The following is a 21,447-nucleotide window of genomic DNA, read 5'->3' on the forward strand; positions in this document are numbered from 1 at the left end:
TAGGGGTAATTTATTTAGGGTGAATTCATGAAGCACCACTTCAAAGAAAAAATGGCAGAAATTAGTAAAAATACCATGGAACAATTGGAACTTTCAAAAATAGGATTGACAGAGTTTTGTTAGGCAAGGGAATTAAAAGGTATGGAACAAATTAGGAAAAGGTAGTTGTGAAACATATTGAGCATAATCTAATTGAAAAATTGAACAGATTAGAGGGATGAATGTCCAAATCTAAATCCCAATGTTCCATGGTCAGTGCGTGAGGATAAAAATGTTTCTTTTAAATTGTAAATTAGTTTATCATTGTCACATGTACCGAGGTACAGTGAAAAACTTTGTTTTGCATGCCATCCATACAGATCATTTCATCACATCAGTGCATTGAGGTAGCACAAGGGAAAACAATAACAGAATGCAGAATAAAGTGTTACAGTTACAGAGAAAGTGCAGTGCAGGCACACAAAAAGGGGCAAGGCCATAACGAGGTAGATTGTGAGGTCAAGAAGCCATTTTATTGTACTGGGACTGTTCAATAGTCTTATAACAGCTGGATAGAAACTGTCCTTGAGCCTGGTGGTATGTGCTTCTGGCTTTTGTTTCTTCTGCCCTATGGGAGGGAGGAGAAGAGAGAATGTCTGGGGAGCTGGGGGGGGGGTTGGTCTTTGATTGTGTTGGCTGCTTTAATGAGGCAGCAAGAAGTGTAGACAGAATTCATGGAGGCAAGGCTAGTTTCTGTGATGTGCTGAGTTGTGTCCACAACTCTCTGCTGTTTCTTGTGGTCACGGGCAGAGCAGTTGCCATACCAAGCTGTGATATATCCAGGATGCTTTCTATAGTGCATCGATAAAAGTTAGTGAGTGTCAAAGGGGAAAGGCCAAATTTCTTTAGCCTCCTGAGGAAGTAGAGATGGCCATGGCATCTACGTGGTTGGACCAGGACAGGTGATGTTCACTCCTAGGAACTTGAAGCTCTCAACAGTCTCAACCTCAACGCCGTTGATGTAAGCAGGAGCGTGTGTGCCACCCCCCCACTTCCTGAAGTCAATGACCAGCTCTTGTTTTGCTGACATTGAGAGAAAGGTTGTTGTCATGATACCATGCCACTAGGCTCTTTATCTCCTTCATGTACTCCAACTCATCATTATCTGAGATTCAGCCCACTACAGTGTTGTTATCTGCAAACTTGCAGGTAGAGTTAGAGCAGAATCTGGCCACACCATCATGAGTGTATAGGGTGTAGAATCAGAATCAGGTTTATTATCACTAACATATGTCATGAAATTTGTTTTTTTGGGGCAGCAGTACAGTGCAAGAGATAAGAAGTACTACAAGTTACAAAAATAAATAAATAGTGCAAAAAAGGAATAACAAGGTAGTGTTCATGGGTTCATGGAGAGTTCAGAAATCTGATCATGGAGGGGAAGAATCTGTTCCTGAATCATTGAACGTGGGCCTTCAAGCTCCTGTGCCTTCTCCCCGATGGTAGTAACATGAAGAGGGCATGTCCCCGATGGTGAAGGTCCTTAATGATGGATGCCGCCTTCTTGAGGCACCACCTCTTGATGATGTCCTCGATAGTGGGGAGGGTTGTGCCCTTGATGGAGTTGGCTGAGTCTACAATCCTCTGCAGCCTCTTTTGATCCTGCACATAGGAGCCTCCATACTAGGTGGTGATGCAACCAGTCAGAATGCTCTCCACATCTATAGAAATTTGCAAGAGTCTTTGGTGACATACCAAATCTCCTCAAACTCCTACTGAAATAGAGCTGCTGGCATGCCTTCTTCATGGTTGCATTAATTTGTTGGGCCCAAGATAGATCCTCTGAGATGCTGATGCCCAGGAACTTGAAGCTGCTCACCCTTTCAACCGCTGACCCCTCTGAAGACTGGCATGTGTTCTCCCGACTTCCCCTTCCTGAAGTCCACAATCAATTCCTTTATCTTCCTTGGGTTTCCTTCAGGTATTCTGTTGCTCTCTCACATCTCCAAAACATGCAGATTGGTACACGAATTGGTGTCTGCAAATTTCTTATTGTGCGCAGCTGAGTAGTAGTTGATGGGAATGTGAGGAGAATAAAATGGGAGTAATGTAGATGGGTGCTTGACAGTTTGTGTAGACTCATTGGGTGGAAGGACCTGTGCATGTGCTGTATGACTCTATGTTACACCTAGAATAATTGGTCAAAGACAAAAACTACACTGTCAGACACTGAATGAGGTGATTCTAAATTGTTACTGTAAAATTGTTAACTGAATAGATTGTTAAATCATATTACTAAACTATATCATTGAATTATATTATTTAATGGTAATATTAAATGAAAGATTAGAAAATAGTATTCTACAGCTTAAAGAACTGGAGCATCCTGGTTTTACCTGTTGGCTGCCAAAATGACCAGGCCCCTGGAGGTCACCCGATAGCACCCAGGTAACTCACATTTTAAGCATATATTAAGCATAATAACCATTACAGACAATAATTATGCATATATATCTCAGCAATATCCCATGTGTTATGCTGTCAACAACAACACCACCTATTATTTTCCTGTTTTAACAAAAATTTATATTAAAATCTTCTGTCTAGTGGAGAATCAAAAACACATTACAGTTCGGAATGTAGTTTGGGTTCAACTGACGTTAGTTTATTCAACACTAATTGAATTGTCCTGTCTTTGCAGCACACAACCATACTCCCTGATTATTCTCTCCATTTAACACTAACTCCTTAATATTTCTTTGCTTCTTCGCTGCAGTTGGATGAATCTAGTAGTGTTCTGTGTCACACTGCCACATCCAGGCAATGCCTTCCTCCTCCATTCTGCTGGGGGATAAGGCTGGGACTTCCCAGTAATGTTCTGCTAGGACATCACCCTGGTAGCCTCCAACATTCCTGCTGTTCTTTAAAGTGTGCCTCATGACCCCAAGGATGAGGAAGGCTGCTAGGGGGAAGTCCCAGCACAACACCACAAGTCTTATCCCCGAGCAGAATGGAGGAGGAAGGCATTGCCTGGATGTGGCAGTGTGACTCAGTGTTATATGGATGTTTTTTCATGAGGTCTGCTAAATTGTAGCTTCAAATGCAGACAAAGTGACCCTCCCTACATTGCAACCATTAACACCAACACAGTTCACCAGTGATCAGTTGAGAGAACCCAGATGACACATAATAATCTCTCACTTCCTCTTTTTCAGGACTACCTACAGGCTGCCTTTTCTCTGGTACTGGCTGAGATTGCTAGGTTATGCAGCATGCAGTACCCAACAATAACTTCCCTGTGCCTGCTGAGCATATATTGCAGGGAGCCCCAAAACTGATACAGGCACTGGAATCTCATTTTTAGAAGACTAACAGAGTTTTTTATTATTGTGATATTTGTTTGGTTCTAGTTGCAGTGGCGCTCAGCAGCTGTGGTAGGCCTGTGAATTGGTGACATGAGAGACTGCGGATGCTGGAATCTGGAGCAACAAACAAAATGCTGGAGGAACTCAGCAGGTCAGGCAGCGTCTATGGAGGGAAGTGGACAGTCAATGTTTCGGGTCGAGATCCTTCCTCTGAACTGAAAGATAGAAGGGAGATGGCCAGTATGAGGAGGTGAGGGGAAGGGGTGGGGCGAGAGTAGGCAAGCAAGCGGTGTATCCAGGTGAGGAGGGGTGATAGGCAGATTGAGTAGGGAACACTGGAAATAGCGGCAGAGGGTAGGAGGTGATAGGTGGAGTCAACAAAGAACTGCAGAAGATAATGGAATCTGATAGGAAAGGAAGGTGGAACATGGAATCAAATAAGGGAGGTGGGGTGGGCAGATGGGAACGGTAGGGGGAGGGGACCAGTGGGAGGAATTAAAGTAAGCGAACTCATATTTCTGCCTGGGTGACGACTCAGATGTGATGTTGAGCAAAAAATTGTGAGATATGGTGTGGCCACTTGGAAATATTGTATTGTGAGAAGGTTGACAGTCAAGGTAACCATAACTCACATAAGGAGTGCAGTACTGGCGTGAGAGTGTGGCCAAAGGTCTTCCTGCAGCATTTCACATATCCCTGCAGTGACAACCTTGGAAAACCTGAACTTGCTTATAAACTTCTGTTGGAGAAATTAGTTAGGAGGTGGTGTATCTGAAGGTTCAGTGGGCATAGTCTCTTCACAGGTGGGTGCATCCTTGTCTCCTGCCTCGAGATCCTTAACACACTTTGTGCTGCCAAGTCATTGCCATACCGATACCTCCAATGATGGATTTCTGCTAAAGGTGTCACCACAGAGGGCCTATTGAATGAGTATATCAGCAGCTAAATGCTGAAGGAATCACTCCTTGTTAGTTTTAACAGCTCTGTGAACTTTGGAAGATGCTTGAGCAGCCTGCAGTTAGTTCTGCAATTGCTCAGTCAAGGCCCCCAAAGTCAGCAGAGTATCTCTTACACACAAATAAGTGTAATAAAAAAGCTTGACGTACTCCTAGTTGTATTGTGACTGTTCAATGCCTACTGTGGGTTACACTCTAAAGCTCCAATTTATGTTGATAAAGGCAGAAATATGTGGTGTGCAATGAGTAACATCTTTAGCTGTGCATCTGACATCTGAGAAACATGAGGCATGTTAATGTGAATAACAAATGGAAGCCCAGTCCAATTTTAAAATGGCATGATTTCAAACAGCAATAAGCAAATCTATGCACAATTTGAACATTAAAAATGATGCTAATCAATCCAATTTCTAGGTTTCAATTTTTTAATGAAATTGTTTGTGGCAGTACTTAACCATAATTATTAAATTCCTCACAAAAGCTATATTGAAAATGGTCGCTAGATGCTAGTAACAGAATTGGCTCAGCCTGTACTCTAACCAGACATGCAAATATTCATCTACTCATATATCTTTACTAGTCTGTGCAAAATGGCTGTGAAACTGGCTTGGTCTGCTTCTGCCTGATTCCTGTAAGAAATGTCCCCAGAAAAATTATATTTGTGAAATTGGGTTCAGTGGTGCTACAGTCTAAGTGGAGTAGGTGCTGTTTGGAGACCATAATAGTACCTGATGCTGATACATACTAATGTTTTGAAGGGTGCCAGCTGCCATTTTCGTGAAAGTTTTAGCATATGCATGCAGTTGATGTATTCTGAAATACACAGAGAAGGCAGATCATAACATCAATCATTGTACTTCTTCAATTTGATGCCACGTTGTCATCTTGGAAGTCGATATGCTAGTGCCTTTTAACTTCATAACTGAAAATTTGCATACCCAGAAAAAGGGTCCACATCAGTTCTAATTAAAAAGACCAAGGTGAGTTGTCAGATTAGTTGCTGGTTGTTTATATGGTTCTTCAAGTTTTTGGTGGTTTTTATGGTTGATTTATGTTGGAAAATTTGACTAGAAATGGTTTAGTAATTACTGAAGAATCCTTTACTGACTTTAAGGCTTCTGTACAAACTATTTGCTGCCAGATATTTTGCACTTAGAACATAGCATTTCTGCATGAATGAGCAGAGGGAAAGGTTGCTCTAGCTGGGAATAGGAGGAGGTGAATTCAGACTCTTAGCTGTTCAGGGAGCAATGCTTGAATGTGAACATCAGCGATATATAGAACAATGCAGAACAATATTGAAGAGCAGCAAAGAAGTCCTTGATGAAAAATATCACAACTGCAACTTCAGTAAAGAGAATAGACTACATTGCCAGTGCTGTCTAGGTGACTATGGGAATGAACATTCATGTGTCAGGCTCCTTTTGGGTTGGAGTAGGAAACATTTGCAATATCTCGCAGTTTCTCATCCAATATTGCAAAAGGGAGTCCTTCGAGGCTCCCTAATCAGATACCAGCAGATGGAGGGAGCACATGGGTTTGCAGGCTTCCTTATGGTGCAGGTTGTCATTCACTGCATGCACATAGCTTCATGGATGCCATGTCGCAACCCTGCCTTTACTAGAATGAAAGAGATTCAATTACCTCAACATACATGATGAAAAACTAATTGTTGGCATGCTGGCAAAAATGATAATGGCTTCATTCTGCAGCAGTCCATTGTATCATCTGTGTTTCAGCCATCTGAGCATACCAATGGTTGTCTACAGGGCACAAGGGCTATCCACTCGTGAAATGGTTCAGGATTAATGCATAAATATGAAAACCTCATGAAATATGATAGAACAGGCATGTTGAAACAACACATTTACTTCCTGGACTGCTCTGGAGTTGTTCTGCTGTAGTTGTTAACACCTTTCTGCCCAGGTGTATGTGAAGAACTAATTCAAGTTAGATATCAGCAATTGCAGCCCAACTTATCTTCCCTCTATAGTCTTCCATGCTGAAGTATTTCAAGTACTCATCTAAATATTTCTCAAATGTTGTGAGAGCACCTGTTTCCACCATCTACACCAGTAGTGAGTTCCAGGCTTCAACCACCCACTGGGTAAACAAAAACATGTGAGTCTATGTGTTATCTGGGTTCACTCAGCTGATCATTGGTTAACTATGTTGGTGTTAATATGGCAATCACATCATTCTTACAGTGTGACATCCAGAACTGCACACTGCACTCCAGCTGTGGCCTGAACAATGTGTTAAAATGTTGTAAAATAACCCTTCTGCTCTTATATTCTATGTACTGGCTAATGAAGGAAGCACAGGAAGCATCCTGTATGCCTTCTTACCATCTTGTGCTGCTACCTTCAGGGACCCTTGGACATGTACATCAAGGTCTCTCTGTTCCTTAGTATTTTCTAGGGTCTTACCATACATTGTGTATAACCTAGTTATTGGTCTTACCAAAATATAACACCTCATACATTTTAGGATTAAATTCCATCTGCCATTTCTCTGCCCGTCTTTCCTATGATAAATAACCATCAGTAGCCGAAGACTACTCTCCTCAATATCTACAAACCACCATTCTTCATGTCATTTGTGAACTTACTAATATACCTCCTACATTCATGTCCAGATCATGTATGCATATATCAAACAGCAAGCGTCTCAGCACCTCGTCTTACGTTGGCTGGCATTTTGGTTGTCCCAAAATTTTCGGGGCGTGTGACATTTACCCCAGAACCATTCAGACTTGCTCAGAGAATCAGGTCGCCAGGTATGTCCGTGTCAGCGTCCCGGGGGTAAGACACAGCTGTCTCAGTGTGTCGGTTCCACGCAAGCCACTAGAGGAATAGAAGAGCTGTTGCACGTATAAATATTGCACCCATCTCCAGAGCCCGATGAGGGGCCCCATCTGCCTCCAAAGCTGGAATAGCCACTGACATGCGCGTGTCTATCGTCAGCGTGTCAGCGGCAGGTAATGGGAAACACAGTCTCCCCCCCCAGGGGTTGAGGAATGCATGTTGCCATTCAGAGATATTTCACGTGTGGGACACGTGAGGGGAGCCGGCCGTCCCCTCCCCTCCCTTAAAGTTGCCTCCTTCGGCCGTGTACAGGTAGCTCGTCAGCTGACCGACCGACAGCGAACGAACGAGGGGCGAGTGCCCCGGGTGTAGGTGTCTGTGCCGCCCCTGGATCCCGGTGGATTGTGGGCTCGAGGAAATCCCTTCAGTGAGGGGGGGAGGAAAAGTGAGGGGAAGGTTGTTGTTGTTGTTGTTGTTGTTGGGGGGGGGGGGGTGGGGAGAGCGAGCGGGCGGCGCGCGCGCAGCCGGAGAGCCCGGCCCGCCGAACATTCGCGACCGACGCGGCGTTCCACCGGGTGAGTGGGAGCGGAGCCCCCGCCTCCGCCGTCAACGGGAGACGGCCCGGCCCGGCCGCCCGCGCTTCAGCCTCGGCCATGACTTAACGGGAATGTGTGTGTGTGTGTCTCCGGCCATGGAGACTGCGCAACAGGGGAGAGATGATTTGGGGGGTGGTGGGGGGCAGTTTTATACGGTCTCCTTCCACCCTTGTTCTTCCCCACCCAAACACCTCAGTGGTTGTCCGCCCGAGAGCCCGGGCCGCCTGACCCGCTGCAAAGTGAACGTCAGGCCCGGTCCCGGCCCTGCCCTGGGCAGGGAGGCTCCGTGCGGACGCTTCTTCCCCACTCCTCCCTCCAGCCGTGGGCTCTGGCTGTGCCGTGGCCTTGATGGTAAAAGTTTCAGTTGCCTCCCGGCTGAAGTAGGCCGGCGGGTGCAGAATTTCTTGCCCTCACCCCACCCCAACTATCGGAATGTGTTGGGCGCCGAGCGGAGGGTGACAGCGGGCGGACGGGGCTGCAGTCTGGGCCAAGTTTCTGCAGAAGCCCTCAACTTGTAGGAGGTTTCTTCTCCGCTCTTCACTTCATTACCACCCCTCCCCCGAGATCCAAAGCTCGGCGAAGGCAGGTTTGCAGAGTCCATACGCATCAAATAAAACCGGAGTGGGACTGTAAACAGAGTTAATCCAGCGCCAGCCCTGTCTGACCGTTTGGAAATATTGCAATACGCCCATCCCGTATACTTAAATCATCTTCCTGGAAAGTGTCTGTATCGGTGATGTGTGTAACTGCGCCATGGTCACTGGTTGCGTTCACTGAGAAAGTCGCTCACGGTGTGTAAATCTCAGACCATTCAGTGGGGAGAGGTGGGCTAAAATTATTTTCATGTCAATTTAAGTAAATCGGCGTGCACGTTGATTTGTGGATTCGCGGATCTATCAGTGTTCTTGTATTCCATTTCAGCCCAGTTGCGGTGGTTTGACTGAATAACTAATGTTTCTAATAAAGGAAGTTGGGTTAGTGAGAGCAGAGCTGAATACCAGAGGGATTTCTTCTGATTACTAAAAAGTGGTGAAGTCACAAGTTATAGTCCTCGCCATAATACTGCGCCTTTATCCAGCCGAAGTGCGTTTTAAGTGCTGGGGGCTTCGCTAGTTAATTTTAAACTTGTGAACTAGATGTCCTGCCAAAACGAGGGTGTTGCCGCTGTCGTTTGACCCGTCGTGTGGGTGTGGTTAACTGTCGTGTTTCGTGGCCTAGCAGCTGCTCATTTTGTCATGCTGACACTTAAGAACCAAACGGAAAGGATTCCTCGGTTTTAAGTTTTTTTTCGTGTTACTTTTGTAGTGATTTGATAGTTTAGAGCAGCTTGCCTTGTTACAGCAATGAAAATGTGGTAATTTGATGCATTTTAAGGAAGTTGTTTATGAATTATCGCTTATTTTATCGTGACAGCTATTTTGTATAACATAGTTATTTTGATTTGGGGAAACGTTTTTGTAGGTAGGTAAATGGATAAAAATGCTCTTGTATTATTGACTATTGTACTTTTTGAGGGTTCCAATAGCCAAAAGAAATTGGTTAGTATTCTGACCCTCCTGGCAGTAAAAATCTAAGATGTTGTTTCGTGGTTAAGTATAGTCAACAAAAGTTTTATAGAAGGCTAAGATAAAAGCTGTTGATTATTGAGCAAACAGTCATTATCTTAAGGCAGAATGTGCGCTTGCCTTGGTGTCATGGAGGGAATTACTTAATGTTATGATTGAATTTGTGACAGAATGAGAGGCCTTTTTAAATCATTCTAATTGTACCCAAACCTGTGTGCACATTTGGATGCTGAGCTCCAAGTCATTTTGCTCTTTCACTGAAGCATCCAAGAGCAGACCTTATATTTATCATTGGCAGGAAAAAGTCCCTATTGACCTACCCTGCTTTTCAGCACTGACCTCTGGAAATAATGGCTGATGGCAAAACCCTAGTAAATCTTTCTAAAGGTTGGGAGATATGTAACAAGCTTCGATAATAAAATTTGCCATCCATTCAGTCTGCCAGCACACTTTGGCAGTCTCAGAAGTGTTTGAAGATAAAGACCTCCAAACCTGGTCCTAAACTCATTGTTAACATTTGTGATCCCTACCCTCCATGTGCTGTTGAGATGAGAACCATTTACCAGCAAGTGCCTCAAAGTACTGGAGAGATCAATGCTGTCCCTGCAAAATCTTTCAAATCCATAAGCAGAATAAACAAACAATATCAGCATACTCTCCTAAGCCTGCACCTCCTGTATTGAAGCCCAGATTTCACTCAGTTGGCTCCAGTGGCAGGTCATTATCAGTCACGTGTACAACAGCAGACTTCTGAAGTAGGCACTTCCTTGCTCCCATGGCAAGAGATTGAGGTGAACGGAGATTGGGGAAGTTCTGAGCTTCTATGAAAAGCATTAACACTTCCTCTGATCTGGTGAAATCTCCAGTTCATTACTTCCCAAAGTGAAGGAGGATCATTGAGAACCTAGAGTCAATTTGTTGGCAGTATACAGAAGCACAGCATACCAGGCAGAAGAAATACACCACCTACAAAACTACCTACTCCTAGGCACCTGTGGCAGCCTGCAGGTTGTATATGGGCCTTTTCTGTTACCTTAGAACCTACAGAACTTCAGTGTCATAGTCATATAGCAGAGGAATGGGCCCTTTTCCCCAATGAATTCATTGTCCATTTTGTACCCTTAAACATTAATCATACATTAATCTCATTTCCCTTGCATTGCCATCAATTCCCTCCAATTCTACTGCTCATTGACACACTGGGGGGAATTTACAGTGACAAATTAACCTACCAACAGTATGTTTTTTGGGTTGTGGGAGGAAACTGGAGGATTTGGAGGAAATGTGTGTCATTGTGGAGAATGTGTAAACCTAACAGTGTTGGAAGTCAGCATTGAACCGAGGTCACTGGAGCAGTGAGGCCAAGCTCTATTGGTTCTACTGCTAAGTCACCCCCTAGTGGAAGGAAGTCATCCTGATCCTGAAGGACTACCTGGTTGGGGGGGGGGGGTGGAAGAGAAATTGCAGACAAGTTAATAGTCCTGACTGATTTGGACCATTAATGGCATATTCCATTGAAAGATTTTGTATTGGTTATGTGTAAAATGCCTAACTGTTAAGTCTTGCATGCCAATTTTCTAGAGACAATTAACCTCCTATTTTATTTCCTCATCAGTTTACTATTCAGGCATGCCTTTTGCTATATTTCAAAAACAGTTGTAGAGTATATCCTGTAACCTACACTTCACAGGACTATGTAGAGCGGATAGAAATAGTTGGAACTTCTGGAGTCAGTTTGGATGTAAAATTTAGTTTATCTACCCATATATGCTATGTCCTACCTGAGAATTAAAGTTGTCAACTTGAGGGAAAACTTGTGAAAGTTTTCTTTGTGTATGCACACTATGATACAAATATATTCAGTAATAGACAGCAGCACAGACAAAATGCTGGAGGAACTCAGCAGGTCAGGCTGCATCTATGAAGGGAAATAAACGGTCGATGTTTCGGGTCGAGATCCTTCATCAGGCCTAATCAGGACCCTTCATTAGTCCTTATTGAAAGGTCTTGACCTGAAATGTCAACTGTTTATTTCCCTCCATGGATGCTGCCTGACTTGTTGAGTTCCTCCAACATTTTGTGTATTGCTCCAGATTCCAGCATCTGCAGAATCTCTTGTCAACATTAGACAACTCTATTGTGAACTCCAAGTCCTAGATTGATCTGTTAACTATAAATAGAGATGCTTAGCTCTTCAGCCTTTTTTGGTGTCTGGAACATATGCAGTTTTGATTTAAGATTGTGGAATTAAGTAAATAATGGAATCACAAGACCTGACCACATTCTGCATGCATTATGAAGGACATTGAGTTCCACTATGGAAGTTCTGACAGTAAATTTATGGAAGTGTTTTGTCTATTGCCCATTTAAAATGTTTATTATTCTTGCTGTATTTGATGGGAGTTGTTAGACCCTGTTACTGTTTGAGCGTAACATGCATGTGACCCATGTAAATGCCACCATATTTTCTTTACTCAGTTTATATTGCATGTACCTTTTGGCTCTAATCAGATGCCTCTTAGAACAATTACTGGGGTGCAACCTATTACATTGCTGTGCAGTAATATTTGATAAAATTATTAAGTCATTGAAACTCAGAGGGGTTTCAAATCTATATGAAAATTGCCTGTGATTTTGATACTGGTTGAGCAACTTCACTTGATCTTGTGCCTTCACCTGTACTTGCTAGTCTACTTCTAGTTCCAATTCTCCTTGCACTTTATTTCTTCTTGATCCTGTTTTTCCCTTCCACCAACTAACTTTTTATAATCCCTTACTTCACCCAAGAGCTGCCCCTATAACACTGCCCTTGTTTTTGCCTCTCCTTTGGTAACAAACCTTTTAAAATTTTGAAATACTATCCCTTAAATCTTCCTGAAAACCTGCTTCTGATCAAACACACAGTCCCTTCCAGCATCTGTTTTGACTTGGTGTTAGTTTTTGTTCATTAGATGAATGAGGAGTCATGGGATATTTTCTGTTTTATAGACTTGTATTAAAAACATTGGGTTGTAGTGGGGAAAATAGATGCTTTAAGTATGTTCTGTGTGTGGAGCTATTTAAATTTAGATTTTAATACAGCAGATTTGATTGAGAAAACCTTTTACACTAGCGAACAGAAGGGGTCACACCTGGCAATTATCTACATTTTTTTTGTTAGTAGGAATGGATTGTACTAGATTTATGGAGAATGATGCCTGACATTGGGATATTCCTTTGCAATTATTACTTTTAATGTGTCTGGAAGTCGGTGTGGGAACTGTTGAATTTGACCAACTTTGTGCAGAAATTTTCTTTTCTATTTATTTAGGAGCACATAGATGCAGGAAGAATAATGCTTGTATAGAAGGCTGAAGCCATTATTGTTGTTCCTACTCAAGTGCTGCAGCCTAGCCTGTTGTATCACTTTGCCTGACTGCTGACTGAGTTTGAACTAGACTGTTCATGACCTTGCTGTCTTATTAATGTGAGCTACGGATCCAATATTTAGTAGAAAAGCAACCTTCCACCCCTCCCCCACCTCCATTTCCATTACTTATAACTTTGCCTTAGTCACCTGCTATGTAAAGACTTCTCCATGCATCTTTTAATTAACTTTTCCTGTACTCTTGTGCAAGGTGGATTGCTGGACATGAGCTCATCTGGAACATTGACCTTGTGCAAACAGGATGTTCTGCAAGTTAGGATATTATTTCAATGTTATGGACTTGAGGCATTGCCAGAGTAGTAGTCAATACAAGTAAATTCCCTATCCTTCAGATTCCTTCTGTTCTTGCCTCCCCATCTTGTGTCTGTGACCTTCTCCAGCCCAACAACCTGCTCGGAGCTCTGCCCCTTCTATTCTCACATCTTTCTCATTTCTAGTAGTTCTTCTGTTGCTGGCTATGCCTTCAGTTGCTATGACCCTTGACATTCCGTCAAGATCCTCTGCCCTAAACTATCTGCTTTTATGGTATTGCTTAACATCTTATTTGCTTTGTCCTGACACTGTGTGTTGCAAAATCAGTGATACTGTGAAGACCTTAGGAATGCTTTACTGTGTTAAATGCACTATAAAAATGCAGGTTTATTATAATGCCTTTAGGCTCTAAATTCTAGCAAGTGTTCCTTTGAGCAGCCATTTCTCTGAGAAAACTTTCAATATATTGTAATTACCACTGTAATGTTAATTGTAGCTGTACACTGCTTATTGAAGATAAACTTACTTGTGCAGTCATTACTTCTACACAAAGGATTGTAAATTTGAAATTCTTCATACTGTGGTGGTTAAATTGGTATATAAATACTTTGGAATGGCAAGACTTAATATCTGCAGAGCAGAAATAAAACTCCGATTCCCTTTAAAAAAAATCACTGATAGAGGATGTGTTTCAAGAAGATAGATTAAAAGCTGATGGAGATCATCCACCTGTCCACCTGGGATGAGGATCATTTGTATTGTTCTGTCCTTGAGACAGTATAACGTTTTCTTCAGTTTTACAGCATCAAGTTACAACTTATCACAAGAATTGAATCTACATGCCCAGAGCTATTTTATAGTGTTGGCAGCTGTACTACAAATGTTATGCTTTCATTTAACATATTTAAATACTTCACTATATACAGAAGAGAGGTGACAATCAGAATTGACAATGTGGGAGGAGAAGATTGAGTGGATGGAGCTGTAGAAGTGCAGAGGCTGAATGAGTTAAATTATTAGAGCTAGGACTTAATTACAGCTTTGCCATATTACCAGAGCATAATCCATGTTATCAGAAGTGACCTGCTTTGTGCTGTAGCTTGCATTCATCCTGCTAAATTGTGACTGGATTTCAGGATGAACTGGTGTCTTTATTTGCCATAGGACTATTTTATACTGGACTAGACTTGCCACCTGTGTTGCTTGCCCTCCCACACTAAACTATTCAGACACGGAAGGCAACTGAGCTGATCCTCTATATCCAAGAATTGTGCAGTGAAGAGGAGTAAGCCAGGCAGGGTAACTGGGCCTCTGGCCTGGGCATCCTAAACTGTTCCTGGAATGCCCCAAGAGCCTTTTGACAGCTCATTGCTGTCAAAAGCTTCTGAATTGTTCTAGCGGGTCTCATCAGAGTAATCACAAATTTCAAATTGTCTTAGATAATTGCTGCTTTAAATTTTAATGTTAGAAATTATAATGTTAATATAAGGAAAATGAAGAAAAATAAACTAACCATTTGCTGCTCTTTTGTATAAGGCTGGTGACCTCTTTCAAGTGAATGGGTTGCTGCTTGCATGCTAATCATAACCTGTGTGAAGCTGAGGGACTAGATACAAAATCAGACCCCTGAGCACATCACTTCTGCTTCTGGATTCTGTAGTAAACTTCAGCTTTGGAGTGTGAGGTCAAATATGTCACTTTCTGACTTGCTTTTTGTCATGCAGGTGCAGAAGTTGGAGACAGGCTTGACCCCTGAGGAACATATTGCTGGCTTCTCTACCTAATGCTGGCCTAAGGTGAGTATGATCTGGTGCATAACTTTGAATTAGGCTGCATGTTTGAACTGAGGAAAGTTATTGTTAATAAAAAGTCAGCAGGTTACAATGAACAGTCCCTTTGTTAATAAGTTCTTATGATATTCTACCCCTTCTAAGTCACTTACTCATTTTTCCTCCATGGCAGTCACTTAAATTAATCTGTGACCCACTTGGAACATTTTCTTTCTTGCTTATCTAGTTTGGTACTGTGCCATAGAGATGCCAATGAAATATTCATAGAGAATAATCATGGCACTGTAAATGCTAATCACAGCTAGAAGTTGATCTTGCTATTATTTTCTATGACCTTTCTAAATAAGAGCAATGTTGTTGCATTCTGTTCTTTTACAATGTTCTTTTGAATTGGATGTGTATAGAATTTCATTGTTTTGCCTGCCAGTAAACACAGATCAGGTTGCCGAGATATTGTGTTGCAAGGTTTTCTCGTGTACGCCCAAGTTAGAATAATGAATTTAAGAATTCAAGCAGTGATTACTGTGTATCTGTGGTCTGTTATTATACTTAGGATTTAATTGTTACTTCCACATAACAGGATGGTTGAGATGTAATCTACTAAAACCTCTATTCACTCTGGATCTATCATTTTAAAAAAAGAAGCAAGTTGGTCATTTGTCCACTTGCCTGTCAATAACATTATGATTTATTTCTTAACTCGGAGCCATTTTCCTAAACTAACCCCATTTTTCTTGATACCCTTCATATCCAAAAACAGTGATCTGTCTTGAATATGTTCATTGACTGAGCTTCATACCCTTGGGCATTTTTTTTCCTTTGAGACTCTGACCCTTGATTCTAGACACTCCAGCCAGGGGGACGTCATTATGGCATGTACCCTGTCAAACCTTAAGATCGCCACTCATTCTACTAAGTTCCAGTATATACAGAGTCTGCTTAATTACTCATTGGACAATTGTCCCTATTCCAGGGCTTGCTCTGTGGAACCTTCATTACATTCTCTAATGAGTATATCTTTCATAAATGGGTCAACAAGACCAGGCCTCTATTTGAGAAATGAAGGACTGCGGATACTGGAATCTTTTTTTGGGGGGTGGGGAACCAAGATGCTGGAGGAACTCTGGGCATGCGGAATCCATTGGGGGGTTGAGTGGAAGAGAGAAACGGACAATGTTTCGGGTCAGGACCCTTCAGGACTGAAGATGGGGGAAGGGGGAAGCCCAAAAAAAACCAGTGCAGTGATAGGTGGAGAAAAAGGGGGAGGTGAGGTGGGCACAAGGTGGTGATAGGCAAATGCAGGTAAGAGATGGTGATGGGCAGATGTAGGGGAGGAGGTGAGAGCAGATCCAGTGGGGGGGGGGGTGGTGGGGGAGGAGGAGAGGGGTTGGGTCAAAGGTATGTAGGCAGGCCCCACATGGGTGGTTGGGGGGGGGGGGGTGTGTTAAGAGAAAGAGGCTAGAAAAGAAAAGGCTTGGTTCACTTGAAGTGGGAGAATTCGATGTTCATGCCATTAGGTTGTAAGGTCCCAGGTTGGAAAATGAGGTGCTGTTCCTCCAGTTTGCTTTTGGACTTCTGGCAATGGAGGCCGAGGACTGACATATCAATGATGGTGGGGGAGTTGAAGTGACTGGAAACAGGGAGATGCAGATCGCAGTTATAGACAGTGCAGGTGTTTTATGACATGGTCACCTAGACTGCAGTTTGGTCTCACCAATGTTGAGGAGGCCACATTTGGAACACAGACTGCAGTAAATGATATTAGGGGAGGTGCAGTTAAAACTCTGCCTCGCTTGATAGGACTGTTTGGCCCCCTGGATGGAGGTGGTATAGGGGCAGGTATTATACCTATGGTGGGGGCAGTGGAAAGTCCCCAGGATGGATGAGGAGGGAGGAATGGACTAGGGAATCGTGGAGAGAGCAGTCCCTGCAAAAGGCAGAAAGGGGAGGGGTAGATGTGCTTGGTGGTGGAGTTCCGTTGGAAGTGGCAGAAAATAATGTGTTGGATGCCAAGGCTGGTAGGATGAAATGTGAGGAGAAGGGGGACTCTATCCCCATTGGGTCTGGGAGGAGTAGGTGTGGGTGCAAGCTCTCTACCACAGTGAGGGTGGGGGGTGGAAGAGGGAGGAGGAGGCGGCACAGTTAATAAAGAAGTTAGAAATCTGAGGTGTCCTGAAGTGGAAAGCTTCATCATGAGAGTAGATGTGGCAGAAAAATTGAGAGAAATGGATAGTGTCCTTGCAAGAGACAGGGTGAGAGAAGCTGTAATCAAGGTAGCTATGGATGTCAGTGGGTTTGTGGATGATGTTGGTGGATAAAGAATCTCTGGATATGGAGAGATGGGTATCAGAGATAGTCCAAGTGAATTGGAGAGCCGGAAGAAAATTAAGATAAGATTTCTTGTCACATGTACATGGAAACACACAGTGAAATACATCTTTTGCGTAGAGTGTTCTTGGGGCAGCCCGCAAGTGTTGCCACGCTTCTGATGCCAACATAGTGTGCCCACAACACCTAACCTGTACATCTTTGGAATGTAGGAGGAAACCAGAGCTCCCAGAGGAAACCCACGCAGTCACTGGGAGAACATAAGCTCCTTACAGACAGTGGCTGGAATTGAACCAGTTAGGAAGTTAGTGGCAACATTTATGAAACCGTCAAGTTCTGTACAGGGTTGGTGGGGGCAAGAGGTAGCACCAATGCAATCGTTGATATAGCATAGAAAGGGTTGAGGAATGGGATCAGAGTAGGCTTGGAACAGACTGTTCAATGTAGCCAACAAAAAGGCAGGCATAGCTAGAGCCCATGAAAGTGCCCATGGCTGTGCCCATGGCTATGCCCTTGGTCTGTAGAAAGTGAGAGGAATCAAAGTTGCTCAGAGTGAGGATGGGTTCAGCCAGGTGGAGGAGAGTGTTAATGTAAGGGGACTAGTTTTGTCTCTGGTCGAGATAGAAGCGGAAGGCGGTGAGCCTGTCATGATGGGGAATGGAGGTATATGGGGACTGGATGTCCATGGTGTAGATGAGGTTGTGCATCTTCATTCTCTGGCACTTCTGTGATCTCCAATGGGACTCCGCTACCAAGCACATCTTCTCTTTCCCACCCCTTCTGCCTTTTGCAGGGACTGCTCTTTCCATGACTCTCGTGTTCACTGCTCCCTCTCCACCCATCCAGGTACCCAAACAGTCCTTTCAGGTGAGGCAGTTTTACCTGCACTTCCCCTAGTTTCATCTACTGCATTTGGTGCTCCAAGTGTGGTGTCCTCTACATTGGTGAGACCAAACACAGACTAGGTGAGTGTTTTGCAGAAAACCTACACTGTCTGTAACTGCGATCTGCATCTTCCCTGTTGCCAGTCACCTCAACTGACCCTCCCACTCCATCACTGATATGTCAGTCCTTGGCCTCCACTGCCAGAAGTCCAAATGCAAACTGGAGGAACATGCCTTATTTTTCATCTTGGGACCTTGCAGCCTAACAATATGAACACAGAATTCTCTCACTTTAAGTAAACCAGCCTCCTCTTCTTCCCTCCCCCCCCCCCCCCAATCCTCTTTTTGTTTTCCCTAGCCTCTTTTTATCATCTATTTTTCTTTTCCTCACCTCCACTCCCCCCCCCCCCCCCCCCCCCCCCCCCCCCCCCCCATGGGTACCTGCCTCCATACCTTTGACCTATCCCCTGGTGGATCTGCTCTCCCCTCCTCTCCTGCACCTACCTATCACCACCATGTGCTCACCCCCCTCCCCTCTTTTGTCCACCTATCACTGCTGTTTTCCCTCCTCCCTATATATTGGGCTTTCCCTTCTATCTTCAGTCCTGAAGAAGGGTCCTGACCTGAAATGTTGACCATCTGTTTTTTTCCCCACTGATGCTGCCTGGCCTGCTGAGTTCCTCCAGCATCTAGTTTTTCATCCAGTTCTCTATTCCCTGAACTGTCACTTAAGAGCTCTGTTTCTATATGGCATCTTTACTCTTCATTCAAATGTTCTTGCAGTGAAGGCCAGTATACCATTGACCTTCCTGATTACTTGCTATACACAGTAACTTCCAGTGATTCATGTACAGGAGTGTCCCGATCCCTCCAAATGCCAATACTCGTCAAACTTTTCATTTAAGAATTGCTCTGCTCTTCTATTTTTATCCAGCCAAAAGTGTAGTGCAATAGGAAGTTTGATCCCACTCCTACTTTGAGTTGTGCTGCTACTTTTGTATTGCACTTACCATTCTTTGATAATAAGTGTTGGAAATTAATAGGGAGATTTTATTGATAGGCATATAGGATTACAAAAAGTTAACTTTTGGAGTTTAAGTTCAGAATTTTTGAATTGAAGTTGCCAACAGCAAAACAAGTTTTTAAAGAAATCAAGTTCGCAGTTGGAAAAAATACAAATTATTCAAAGATGTGCCATATGAATACTTAGAACATAGAACATTACAGTACAGTACAGGCCCTTCAACCCACAATGTTGTGTCGACATTTTATCCTGCTCTAAGATCTACCTAACCCTTCCCTCCCACGTAGCCCTTTGTTTCTTTACCATTCATGTGTCTATCTAAGAGTCTCTTAAATGTCCCTAATGTATCTGCCCCCACAACCTCTGCCGGCAGTGTGTTCCACACCCCCACCACTCTGTTTATATTTAAAAAAAAACTTGCCTCTGACATCTCTTGTATCTTCCTCCAATCACCTTAAAATTATACCTCCTCATGTTAGCCACCTTCACCCTGGGAAAGTCCTGACTGGCCACTCAATCTGTGCCTCATCTTGTACACCTCTATCAAGTCACCTCTCATCCTCTCCTCTCCAAAGAGAAAAGCCCTAGCTCGCTCAACCTATCCTCAAAAGACATGCTCTCCAATCCAGGCAGCATGCCGGTAAATATCCTCTGCACCCTCTCTAAAATTCCCACATCTTCCCTATAATGAGGCATCCAGAACTGAACACAATATTCCAAGTGTAGTCTGACCAGAGTTCTTTAGAGCTGCAACATTACCTCACTGCTCTTAAACTCAATACCCTGACTAATGAAGGTCAATACACCTTAACCCTATCAACCTGCGTGGCAACCTTGAGGGATCTATGGACGTGGACCCCAAGATCTCTGTTCCTCCACACTGCTAAGAGTCCTGCCATTAAACCTTGTATTCTGCCTTCAAATTCGATCTCCCGAAGTGTATCACTTCGCACTTTTTTCTGGGTTGAACTCCATCTGCAACTTCTCAGCCCAGGTCTGCATTCTATCAATATTCTGTTGTATTCTGCAGCAACCTTCTACACTATCCATAAAACTACCAACCTTTGTATCATCAGCAAACTTACAAACCCACATACAAGTCATTTATAAATCACAAAGAGCAGTGATCCCAGAACAGATCCCTGCAGAACACCACTGGTCACAGACCTCCAGGCAGAATACGCTCCATCTACCACCACCCTCTGTCTTCTATGGGCGAGCTCATTCTGAATCCACAAAGCCAAGTTTCCCTGGATTCCATGCCTCCTGACTTTTTGAATAAGCCTTCCATGAGGAACCTTATCAAACACCTTACTAAAATCCATGTACCCCACTGCTTTGTCATATCCTCAAAGAATTCAGTCAGGCTCGTGAGGCACGACCTGCCCCTCACAAAGCTATGCTGACTGTCCCTAATCAGCCTATGCTTCTCCAAGTGCCCATAAGTCCTGTCTGTAAGAATCTTCTCCAGTAGTTTGCCCACCACTGAATTAAGCAGTGAGTCTGTAATTCCCAGGGTTATCCCTACTCCCTTAAACAAAGGAACAACATTTGCCACCCTCCAATCATCTGGCACTAGTCCCGTGGCCAGTGAGGACACAAAGATCATTACCAAAGGCACAACACTCGCTTCCTGTAATAACCTTGGATATAAGCCCCAATTACTTATCTATCCTAATGTTTTTCAAAAGTTCCAGCACATTCTCTTTCCTCACATTGACATGCCCTAGCGTATCAGCCTGTTGTACGCCATTCTCACAAACATCAAGTTCTGTCAGTGGTGAACACTGAAGCAAAGTATTCATTAAGGACCTCCCATACCTCTACTGACTCCAGGCACTTGTTTCCTCTTTTATCCCTGATCAGTCCTACCCTCACTTTTGTCATCCTCTTATTCTTCACATACATGTAGAATTCCTTGGGGGTTTTCCTTGATCATACTTGCTAAGGCCTTCTCATGCCCCCTTCTAGCTCTCCTATATCCTTTCTTAAGCTCTCTCCAGAGCCCTGTCTAATCCATGCTTTCTGAACCTCAGGTAAGCTTTTCTTCCTCTTGACAAGATTCTCTTGTCAACCACATTTCCTTTACTCTACCATCCTTGCCCTGCCTCAATGGGACAAACCTATCCAGAACCCCATGCAAGTACTCCCTGAACAATCTCCGCATTTCCACTGTGCACTTCCCCAAGAACATCTGTTCCCAATTTATGCTCCCAAGTTCCTTTCTAATAGCATTATAATTCCCCCTCCCCCAGTTAAATACTTTGCCATATTATCTGCTGCTATCCCCTCTCCAAGGCTATAGTAAAGGTCAAGGAGTTAGATAGAGATTATGCATTTGTCAGCATTGCAATGTGAACTTTTTAGGTTTGCATTTGAGCTATAAAATGATTTTCCATTTTAAATGTGTTCAAATCTTTGTTAAATCTGTAATTATGTATGTTTTATAATTTAGAAAGAATTTTTATTGTTTC

General features: G+C 43.4%; 1 protein-coding gene across 13 annotated transcripts in view; it reads left to right on the top strand.

The window, feature by feature from the left end:
- Positions 1-4,863: 4,863 nt before the first annotated feature.
- sgms1b (sphingomyelin synthase 1b) overlaps positions 4,864-21,447 on the top strand; it is a 92,783-nt gene continuing 76,199 nt past the window's right edge. For 3 of the 13 annotated variants that reach the window (XM_052027355.1, XM_052027356.1, XM_052027359.1), the window contains exons 1-2: positions 7,568-7,682; positions 14,672-14,743. The gene's annotated coding sequence lies outside the window, so the exon portion shown is untranslated. Of the gene's footprint in view, positions 7,683-7,799; positions 8,495-14,671; positions 14,744-21,447 lie in introns of those variants that run through there. The other 10 variants (XM_052027362.1, XM_052027363.1, XM_052027351.1 and 7 more) reach the window with 9 other exon arrangements.

The sequence above is a fragment of the Pristis pectinata genome, chromosome 12, assembly GCF_009764475.1.
Source record: "Pristis pectinata isolate sPriPec2 chromosome 12, sPriPec2.1.pri, whole genome shotgun sequence".
In the NCBI taxonomy this organism is placed as follows: domain Eukaryota; kingdom Metazoa; phylum Chordata; class Chondrichthyes; order Rhinopristiformes; family Pristidae; genus Pristis; species Pristis pectinata.